The sequence below is a fragment of the Gymnoscopelus braueri genome (assembly GCF_963280865.1).
Source record: "Gymnoscopelus braueri genome assembly, chromosome: 8".
Classification (NCBI taxonomy): Eukaryota; Metazoa; Chordata; class Actinopteri; order Myctophiformes; family Myctophidae; genus Gymnoscopelus; species Gymnoscopelus braueri.
Genome location: NC_137609.1, coordinates 7,538,265 through 7,550,446, shown reverse-complemented (window position 1 = coordinate 7,550,446; position 12,182 = coordinate 7,538,265).

The following is a 12,182-nucleotide window of genomic DNA, read 5'->3' as shown; positions in this document are numbered from 1 at the left end:
CATAATGGTAAATGATTGTAAGAACACAACAATGGAGTTGGTAGTTAATGAAAAGGAATTCATAGATAAAAACTTAAAATTTGTTATTACACTTTAGTGACATAGTAAAAACATACCCTCCCCCTCATTATCATAACACAACAGGTGTGGGCATGAGGAGGCGGAGGGACTAGGACAGGTGGGTGGTGCTAAGGTGGTGGAGGAGGTGCTAAGGTGAGAACCAGGTATACTTAATGAACTGGAGGCCTGTCCACATAAAAACATAATTTTAACAATTTCTGTACACTTTTTTGAAAAAAATCTTCCTCCTAGTAAAACCATAATACCTGATGATTATGTTTTAGGGGGGGGGATCACTGAAAATCACGGCAACACGTCTTTAAGCAAATTGTGTGCCATCTAATATCTTTATATCTCATGGCAGCGATTCCCAACGTGTGTGCCGTGAGGATATGAGGGACCCCAAATAATTGGCAAAACATTCAGATTTGAATGATGATATGACATGTAACAGCTTATATATAGATACTATACCATTAATATATAGCATTAAAGGTTGGGTCAGTGATATTCTTTGGTGAAAACAAAAAACGTTTTAGCACTATATTCTGATGGTAATCATTGCTATAGAGTGGTTGTTCAGTAACAGGAGTCTCCATGTCTCTCCAGCTCTTTAATAAACAGAACATACATTTTCCAGGTGGGTTGCACCTTTTCAGCCAATCGGGAGAGAGTTCCCATTTATCAGCTTAAATTTGACAGTGTTAACAATTTTGTCTGCTCATTTCTTTGTGACTTCACTTTGGAAGGGATCCTGTAATGAGTTCTCTCTTCATATTGGATGGAATTGGTATCCCGACCTGAAAATGCACTTTCTGTTTAATAAAGAGCTGGAGAGACTCCTGTTACTGAACAAACACATTATAGCAATGATTACTATCACAATTATAGAGCTATTGAACACTTATTTTAACCAAAGATAATCACTTACCCTACCTTAATCCATTCAATCCGAGAATGCATATGTGTCATTTTAGATTTGAGCTATAACCATTATTTTGTACTTTGGCTGTTCAAAAATAGCAGATCTACAAGCTCATAGCGCGGCACTCGGTGCCACACTATGAGCTTGTAGATTTTTTTTTAAATCTTGGAACTTATATATTTTACAAATGTTCGCTTCAAAATATATATGTCACAGGGAAATTGGAGAACCAAGGAAATTGAAAACGGAGCGCTCGTTTTTAGGCGCGGGCCCGCGGGGCTTCGGGGTGAGGCGGGGCTTTTCGAGACAGTTTTTTTTCCGCGAGGCTCGCGTCGCGAGGAGGAGGAGGAGAAGGAGGACGTGGCGCCGCGAGGCGGGGCTTTGATGCGAGGCGGCGTGATGAGGAGGAGGAGGAGGCGCAGCGAGGCGGGGCTTTAATGCGAGGCGGACCTGGCTTTTGTTGTTCCCCCCACATAACAACCAGGAAGCTATGCTAGGGGAACGCTGAACACGCGTTCACACGCACACGTGATAATAGTTATTGTCCATGACGGAGGCGCGCCGACTTAGCAGAGCTTGAGGCCGAGGAGGCATGCCCGAGCGCCTCCGGGCGCGAGTGCCCGCGCCGACAGTCCTATGCTCTGCTAGTCGAATCAGCGCCGTCCGAGTTTTAAACCGATAGGGAGAGAATAGATCTTTTCATGGATCACTATGTGTGTGTGTGTGTGTCAGGGATAAACTAAAACAAATGTTAAAAGCCAGAACACAGTAAAATTATCTTAACAGTCATGCTTTCAATAAACCAAATTGAAAGCATAAGCGCGTGCGCGTGTGTGTGTGTGTGTGTGGTCGGGGCCATATACTGTATGTTAGTGCACTGTGGTTGGGAAGCCTCGTGGCTTGCATTGCCTTCTAGTGTTGGTTCTACAGAATTACTTGGGGGGCGGTGAAAACGAGTGCTCCTTCTCCAATTTCCCTGGTTCTCCAATTTCCCTGTAACATATATATTCAAAGATTTGTACAAAGTTTCACGATTTTTCTAAAAATAGCAGGCTATGAGCTTGTATATCTGCCATTTTTGAATAGCCAAAGAAATCTAAAAATGACACCGATGCTTTTCCGCTCTAAATGGGTTTAGTGGTCAGATTGGGTGGTCCGCAAGCAAACACTGTTGAGATTTCTGTAGTAACTAGTAACTCCCATGGGTTGATACACTAGTAGGCTGCACTAGCCCTCCTGCTTTCGTGCCTCGAGGGGCGGGTTTAACATCTCCGGCGAGAGAATGCGTGTGATCCCATTGGTTCACCGATCTGTCCGTCAGCCCCCGCCCGTCAACACAACATTACGAGCGACGCCCACTGCACTCTGGTTGGTTGGGGAAATGAAACACTTCCTATACCCGGAACACCAACGCGCTGATCCAGGCTTTTATTTTTTAGCAAAAATAAAAAATAAAAGCCTGGAGATCGAGGCTAATACACTAGTAACTCCCATGGGCTGATACACTAGAGGTAAACTAACTCCCAGAGTAATGTAACCTGAGACCTTTTCATTCTCAGGCTCATATCAGGACAAACTGCTTTGTTTTCCAAGAGCATTCTTCTTGATTTACACGCTACTGACTTTCCTTCCTTTCAATTTCTCACAGTTCACGTTATGGAATGAAATCCGTTTATTTTGGGGGGTAAAAAATGACTGTCAAAAACCTTGTATCGACATAACAGCTTTGTGTGTTTTCTTTGTGTGTAAAACAATTGCCCTAATTCGTCGGTAATGACATGTGTCATGCAAAAGTAGCATAAATAGCTGTGAGCTTGTAGATCTGCTGTGTTTGCTGCTTTTGAAAAATTGTGAAAGTTAAAGTGGTTAACCCATTCGATCCAGGAACGCATCTGTATCATTTTAGATTTTAGCTATAACCATTCTTTTTATACTTTGGCTATTCAAAAATAGCAGATCTACAAGTTCATCACCGAGCTTGTAGATCTGCTATTTTTGCAAGATCTTGAACATTTGTGCAAATCTTTGAATACATATATTTTTTGAGACAACATTTTTAACTCAAATCTGTGCTTCTGGGGGGGTCCCTGGAACAACATATTTTGATGGGGTCGGCGGCCAAAAACATAATTTGGGGTCCTTGACAAGAAAAGCTTTGAGCACCACTGATATAGCAACAATAGTTTTTCAGAAAAATGAAGACATTTGTTGAGACATTTGACATGTTACAAATGTTCGCTTTAAAAAATATATATTCAAAGATTTGCACAAATTTAGCAGATCTACAAGCTCGAGCTTGTATATCTGCTATTTTTGAATAGCCAAAGAAATCTAAAATGACAGAGATGCGTTCCCGGATGGGTTAAGCGTGTCTGTGGGTTGTATAAATATTGAACAGATGAAAAGTATTGACAAGAGCTTGTGACAAAATAATAACTACAATGGAACACAGGTCCTCCCCCGGCGAAAATAGCAGATGGACAAGCTCACAACTCCTTTTAGATCTGCTATTCTCTGTACGCAACCACAGCCTTACGCCCAAGCATATAAATGAAGCATTATGTGATTAGGAAGACATTTGACTGTCTTAAGTTAAGAGCATATCTTCGCTGAGGATGTGATTACATATTCTTGTCATATTTATAGATATTTATATAAATTATTCACCTCTTCATGTTGAATTTGCACTGATCTAACTTGAGGGAATTGAAATAGTTTAGTATGAAAAACGAAATAAATATTATCTTTTTTGTTGCAGTTAACGTCCCATGTTTTTTACATGAACCTTAACTTGTTCAGACTAATGGTGATCCGGGTGTTTTTGGATCTTATTTTCTGTCTGGGAGGCATTTAATTTAGATTTTTCCTCTCGCCTCAGAACAATGAGATACTATAATATCTGAATGTTTTTTCCTCCATTGTTTAAATATTTTTTTATTAAAAGTGGTTCCCATTTCAGTGGCTTCTCATTTGCTTCACCCACGTGTTCAAGTCATTAGAATTAATCGCATTACTTACTCGTGTTATTTTAATTGCAATTAATTGCATTTTTTTCCTGGGCTCTATGGATTTATATCTCTCTACAGGTGACCTGTAAAAGCAGTGATTCTTACAGGACGACTTCACCCATTTTCAACCTATCTTCATATAATTGGTCCTCACTAATCCTCAAGACAGTCTGTGTCTCAGAGGAGGGCTGTGGACAGTTCAGAATCCCACCTACCAGTGACATCATCGATGGTGAATCCAAGCTAATAGAAACTGCAGGCTTTCTATTCCTGGAAAGTAAAACAAAAAAAAGCCTAATGATGTCAAACAACTGTCAATGTCAAATGTCAAACGCCCGGAATAGGTGTTCCTTATTTTAATTCCTGGGAGTTGGCAACTCTAAGATAGAGATATGTAACTGACATGATACTGGATGGATGGATAGATAGATAGATAGATAGATAGATAGATAGATAGATAGATAGATACACTGATATGATATTGGATGGATGGATAGATAGATACACTGATATGATATTAGATAGATAGATAGCTAGATAGATAGACTGATAATTAGCTGATTTAGTTACCCGCCTATAATTTATTCCTGCCCACCCATAGTGCAGCAGGCTAAACCCGTCCCTGACGCCATTTGTGGAAAACGTATAGTTGCCTAGCAACAAGGTGCCAACAGTTCATACAATGAGTCATAAAGTGCAGATTGCTATGCACGAGGGAAACGTTTGTCTAGACAAAATGCTCTATGCTCAGTAACGTTTAATGTGACGAGTCTGCCTTTATGCACCTCGCTGGTTCTATATAGCATATCGTTGCTTTCGGGCAGAAACCTTCCAGCATGTCCATAATTACATTTTTGAGTGGTGCCAGCCACTCCTACACTTGACCGTGTCCGTCCGTCCGTTTGAGCACGGCCTCAACAGCTGCAGCTGATTGCAACACAAGGATGCAACCAGTTACACTAATTCAAAGGCTCTCTTCACACTGTGATTTTTGGTTTTATTGTACTTAATGCTACACTTCGTCGTGTAGCACAAATGTAGCAAAAGTAATAGTAATTTAGAAACATTTTGAAAGTGGTTAAGTATCTGTGTAGGTTTTATAAATATTGAACCAATGAAACCAATGAAAAGTCTTCACAAGAGCTTGTGACTGATCAGGATACAGGTTATTATTATTTTTTCCATTTCCTGTAAAGTAACAGTGTTTGAACATCCAAGGTTTCCACTCCAACAGTGACGATATATTATATTACAATAATATTTGTATTATTATTTTATTATTAATATATTATGTCACCCAAACTATGAAATAAGACAGTGGTTCTCAACCTTTTCTGGATCAGGACCCCACTTGAAAATCTTGAAAGCGTTCACTGCCCATCTGACCAGATTTTCATGTTCAATCAATTGATTGACCATTGATCAATGCAACTAACGTATAGTAAAAACTCATTTTTCAAGGTCATAAAGATTTTTTAAATTTTATTTAATATTAATGTTAAATAAGTGCGAGGCGTTGTGAGCTTGCAGATCGGCTATTTTCACAATGTCTGCCTATTTCTTATGTAATATTTGACAATTTGGCGAATTTGGTGTTAAAAAGGTATTAAAAGTCACATTTATAAATGTGCAGATACCCTGTATACACTTATACTTTATGTTGGTTTGTTTACTGTTGAGTGAGAGAACAATGTTGCACATTAAACTAATCATCTGGGGACCCCCCAAAATAATTTGGGGACCCCCAGTTTGGGAACCACTGCTGTAGACGACTAGACTTTGCTCACTTTCATTCAAGCCCTGGTCTAGGGCAGTGGTTCCCAAACCTTTTAGCTCAAGACCCAAAAGAGTGAAAATGCCCGGGACCCAAACTAGTGAAAATAGCAGATCTACAAGCTCACTTGTGCACTACTTCTTAAACATTTGTTTTATAATTCAGGGAAATTCTTTAATTGTTTTTATTTCATTAATTAATTTTTTTTTTTTTTTTTTTTTTTGAAATCTTTAGAAAATCTTTTAAAAATAGTAATAATTAATGTCAAAATTTAGGAAACCAACAAATAAAGTGATATTCACTCGCCGCAACCCACGAAAATGGATCCACGACCCACAAATGGGTCCCGAGACCCACTGTTTGGGAAACAGTGGTCTAGAGTAACAAACCTATATTCAGTTTCACATGATCCTTTGATAGTGAACTATTATATTAGAGATACATTGAGTTCCAGCAGCTTTTAACACAAACACAACAACATTGTTTTGGCTCCACACCCTTATATTACATGTTATGTAATCTGACACTGGGTGTTAATGTGCACTGCAGCCAAAATTCTATAGAATAAGTTTCAGTCATTTTAGATACACGTGTCTAACATGTCCCTACTTTGTTTCTTTCATCATTGGTTCTCAAACATGTTCATGTGAAGGACCCCCCCATCCTTAAAGATTTTGTGCCAGGGACCCCCCCCCCCCTGTGTTGTTAAAACTATTCACAATTCTTCACGATTTTTCTAAAATGTTTACAAAATAGCCAATCTATACTGCCCTACAAAGCCAAAGTGCAGAAACTATGGGGGAAAATAGCTGGTAAATGGATTTTAAAGTATTTCAACTGGTCAACAAAATGAGATATCAGTATCTGTTCTTGAGGTAATTGTTTATCCCCCATACTCAAGAAGGCTAATTTGACCTTTGAGATATAAGTCAGTGTGTCCAAAAACGTAGTCACAGCACTTTGGCTTCGTAGGGCAGTATATAAGCCCACTACGTGTCGTGATGCAGCGCGTCGTGAACTTGGCTATTTTCGAAGTATAAAACAGTTACAATGTTGAAACTGTTCCTCATTTTGCTGGGTGGGTACCGCCTGGAAACCACCTCAAGGAACTACCTGGCTGGACCCCAGCATTGAGAACAGGGCCGTTGGTTAAGGCCTGTTCTGTGTCTGTCTGACAGACAGAGCAGGCATTCAGTTTGATGCACATGTCTGGAACGTGCCAGAAGTTATATATCTCTATCATGGGGAAGAGGAACCTGCAGATGTTCGTAGGAACCCATAGGGGGCAGATTTGTGCCAACCCACTGCTGATGTGCTTCCAGCTATGATGACATGTTTAAGTGATTGATTGATTGATTGAATACTTTATTAGCAGTTTGCCAAAAAAAAGCACAGGAAAGTACAGTTCAATACAAGGTCTGATAAGAGGATTAAAAACCCAAGAACGCGCTATGGCTTGTTTCCATTGGGGTCCTGTGTACTCAATTCATCGAAAGATTTAATGACAGACAGATATACAATACTATGCAAACACATCATATAAAAAAGTAATTTGTACGTGTAAATATGTAAAGTAAGCAGTTCGGGGGGGGGGGGGGGCAGTTACGAATTGCAGCCACCTGTAAGTGCTCTTTTAGAGCGGTTTTGAAGTAGAGTAAGGATTCACATGTTTTTATGACTGTTGGTAGGGCATTCCACATTTTGGTGGCATAGCAATAGAAAAAAATGCAACCCCTTGTTTGAGCCAAATCTGGGTTGGACGTGATTTGTGAAGCTCCCTCTGGTGTTGTGATTGTGGACGTCTTTGACGTTTTTGAAGTTGTTGAAGTAGACAGGTACATGGGTGCCTTTGTGGTGTAGTGTATCTTGTAGACCAGGTCCATTGCAAGTTGCTGTACTCTGTCCTCTACCCTGAGCCATCCCACCCTAGCTAAACGAGCAGGGGTTAAATGAGTTGTAGGTGTGAGGCCAAGCAGTAGCCTGACCAGTTTATTTTGGGATGTCTGGAGCCTTGCTTTTAAAAGCCTTTGTGGTGTTATGGTACCATGCGGTGTATGCATAGTCGAAGTGACATTGGATGAGTGCTACTGTTAGAGTCCTCAATGTATTCTTACTGACCAGTGAAGAGATCCTGTACAAAAATCTTGTTCTTTGCTTGAATTGTTTGATTACTTTAGTTTTTTTCACTGGAAAGATTAGCCTCCCAGGTAGGTAATTTCCTCTTTTCTTGTGATCACATTGTCACCCACTTTTACTGTGAAGCCGTCGGCCTTGCAGAGGTTAATTTTGGACCCAAAGAGAATGGATTCAGTTTTACCCAGGTGTAATGATAGTTTGTTATCAGCGAGCCAGGTGCAAATGTTACCTACTTCAGAGCTGAGGGTTTTTTCGACCTGTAATTTGTCCCTGTCCGAGACCAGGAGTGCAGAGTCATCCACGAACAAGAACAAATTGCAGTCACATGCTGATGTCAAGTCGTTTACATATATTAGGAACAGTAAAGGCCCTATAGTAATTAGTTGATGGCATCTTTGTTAGGGGATTGACAGTGATGACAGTGGAGGTTTTGGTAGCAGTTTGTCAGGCTCAAAGATACATTTCAAAAGGTGTATTAGGCCTACTGCTAATCAAGTTATGTTTCATTTTACACATGAAACGCCAATTGCACAGTATAAATGGGTGTAAATGTCACAGTTAGGCCAACAAACACAATTGCAAGGGTCCGTTTTGTTCCTATCTATCAATAGTTTAGCTGGGGACCCCCCCCAAGGACCCCTGGGGTCCCCCTGGCACCCCATCAATGAGCACCAGTGTGGTGGTGAGGAAAGCTACTCTTGCACAGACTCCCCCTGGTGGCAGCTTTAGGTGCAGTGCAGTTTATGTGGACAATATTGATTGAATACTTCATTGGACAAAAATGCAAACAGCCCGAGGTACAGTCATACATTTGGGCTAAAAGGATAACACAAAAAAGTCCTGGGGACTTGTTTCCATTGTGATCATTGACACATTAGAGACGAATCACAAAACAATGGAAAATGTTCTGGAAAATTGTTGAATTTCTTACGGTAGATAAAAAAAACAACTCAATGCATCGATTTTAACAAGAAAATGTACTTTGTAATTTGTACTCTTGAATGTTTATTTTTTTAAAGCAAGTACTCGAGCAAGTTCAGTCATATTTGACCAGGAGTATCCATACACTACAGTATACTTTGACTCAAGTACTGGGGTTTACTTTGTCCACGCCATCATTCATAATAGAGACATATTTGAATTAAATGACATGGTAACAGGAAGAGTGGGCACTAAGGAAGAGCGGGCACCTAGATGCAAAATTGGCAATTCTTTCCAAAATGTTGAAAAATAAAATATTTGGGATATGGTCTTAAGTAATGTAGAGTATAGGCCCACATAATTGGAACATGATTGAACATTTGACAATGAAGGTCTAATATTACTACAAAAACTGTATCCAATCATTCGGGGGCATAAACAAGAAGTTGAAGGGTAAATTTAAGTCTGATAATGATGTACTGTGCATGTTCACATCATGTATACTTTACCTTACTTAAGATCATTTTTCAAATATTTAATTTTTTAACATTTTGGACAAAATAGTACATTTTACACCGAGGTGCCCACTCTTCTAGTATCCACATGAGATAATGTGTCCTTATTATATTTCATTCACCATGCATTCTTTTCTCTGCCCATTTCTTATGTTGAGTATCTATGGGGTTCTTTTTCATGTCATGGACCCCTGGGGGTCCCCACTTTGAGACTACTCTGGAACCTTCTTCAAAAGAACCGGGGAACTCCAAGAAGGAGGGACTCATATTAGAGGTGTGTTTCTCTTGTCTCTTTTTCCCCAGTGGTGGAAAAAGTACTAACATTTTTCCTTGGGTAAAAGTATCAATACTGCAATGTAGAAATACATTTTTCATGCCATGGACCCCTGGGGGTCCCCGGACCCCACTCTGAGTCTACTCTGGAACCTTCTTCAAAAGAACCAGGGAACTCCAAGAAGGAGGGACTCATATTAGAGGTGTGTTTCTCTTGTCTCTTTTTCCCAGTCGTGGAAAAAGTACTAACATTTTACCTTGGGTAAAAGTATCAATACTGCAATGTAAGAAATACACTGTCACAAGTAAAAGTCCGGAATTCAAAATGTACAATCAGTTAAACTATATCAGTTTGGGGGTCCACTGGTTTTTGGACGTGTTTTTTTCGTCTGTGTTTTGTGATAATAGTAGTCAGTGAAGATTTGGACTTTGCTGTAAACACATTAGTGGGAGGTTTTGCTCCATTGTGGCCGTGCCTCGCTGTGCTCACTGAATAGTACAAAGATTCACCCAGGATGACAAAGAGGGCACAATGCACAGGCCTGTGTTTACTGTTGACAGTCACCTCCATGCCTTTTAACCTCCATCACGCACCATGAAGCCCAAATCATGATCCATCTTCACAGTTTTTTACACTACCTTTATACAAGGTAGTGTAAGGCACTGGTGGAAAAAGTACAAAAATGTTTTTACTTAAGTAAAAGTATCAATACTGCAATGTAGAAATACTCTGTTACAAAGTAAAAGTCCGGAATAAAAAAATTACTTGAGTAAAAGTACAAAGGTATTGGTATCAAAATGTATTAAGAGTACCAAAAGTAGAACGTACTCCTTATGCAGAATGTCCCATTTCACAAGTTTTCAAATGTGTAAAATATATATAAATCTTTTGAAAATAGCCAATCTACAAGCTTGTAGATCGGCTATTTTCAAATGGCCAAAATGTATATAGGGCTGTAGTGGTTAATGTATGTTTTGTAATAATAATCAAAATCTACAAAGTAACATTTGAAAATGGCCGATCTACAAGCTCACAATGCGTTGCGATGCGACGCATTGTGAGCTTGTAGATCTGCTATTTTCAAGAGATTTTATACATTTTGACATTCTGCACAATGAGTACTTTTACTTTTAGCACTTTAAGTACATTTTGATACCAATACTTTTGTACTTTTATTCAAGTAAATTTTGAATTCCGGACTTTGACTTGTAACAGAGTACTTCTACATTGCAGTATTGATACTTTTACTTAAGTAAAACATGTGAGTACTTTTTCCACCACTGCTTTTACCCTGCTGTGTCTACAGCGGTGTGTTTCTCAAACCTTTTTGGCTCAGGGCACACCCCTGTAAACAACCTTTTCATCCACGGCGCCCCTGAATTATAGCACCTTACATTTATGTCAGATTACGGTACGTAAATACGTCTTTCTCCCTAAAATACAGTTTATGTCACAAGTAAGGCTAGGAAAACTTGAGAGAGAACATCTGTTTTCCATTATAGGACATATTGAAAATAACATTATACTTGACGTTTAACCACTTGAACCCCAGCATCCCTATTCTGGGGGGAACATTCACCAAAAAATACAGATCTACAAGCTCACAACGCGTCACAATGTGACGCGTTGTGACGCGTTGTGAGCTTGTAGATCTGTTCTTTTTGGTGAAGAGATTTGGTGTAGATTGAAAAAGAACACACCAAGTAGGCTACAGGGCAACTCAGGTCTATTTTCACTAAGCCTAGAAGATCTAAATAGTTAAACTGAAGTGATTTTGATCAATTCCAAATATTATCAGCGTATTCTGCGGCATCCCTGGACTTATTGCGTCACGGGCACCCTAAGGTGCCACGGCACCTACTTTGAGAAACCCTGGTCAACAGTAACCTTTTTCTTGCCCTGTGACTGTATCTTAACTGCTGCACTGCCTTTGGCGACCGAGTGTTTGTTCAATAACAGGGGTCTAACCAGTCTCTCCAGCTCTTGGGTAAACAGAAAATGTTATTTCCGGTTGGGTTGCCGATTTAGAAAGAAAGAATTCTACATCTGCAGCCATTAGCTCGTATGTTGTAGTTTTAGAGTGGATTTTGTCCATCTTCCATCTTCATCCACTTTTATTTTATTTACACAGTATGTTTCTGTCATCCTAGATAGCGTTCTGGGCTGAAAGATGGTAGAGCTCTCAACTAATGGTTCATGAAACACATCATAAGAGCCTGTGCTCTTATGATGTGTTGCTCAGACATAACCAAAATGCAAAAACCTTTCATTCATATGAACATGTGTATAAACACTTCATCTTGACAGTCTGCCTCCAATATCTTTCTCACAAAGATGCTTCCATGGCAGGGACCCGTGCACAGAACATACTGAAATATCGACTTCCTATTTTCTTAACTCATTAAGACCGGGGAACGCATCTGTGTCATTTTAAATTTGATCTATATAACCATTATTTTATTCTTTGGCTATTCAAAAATAGCAGATCTACAGGCTCAGTGCCGCGCTACGAGCTTGTATCTTGTATCTTTGAATATATATATATTATTTTTTAAAGCAAACATTTTTA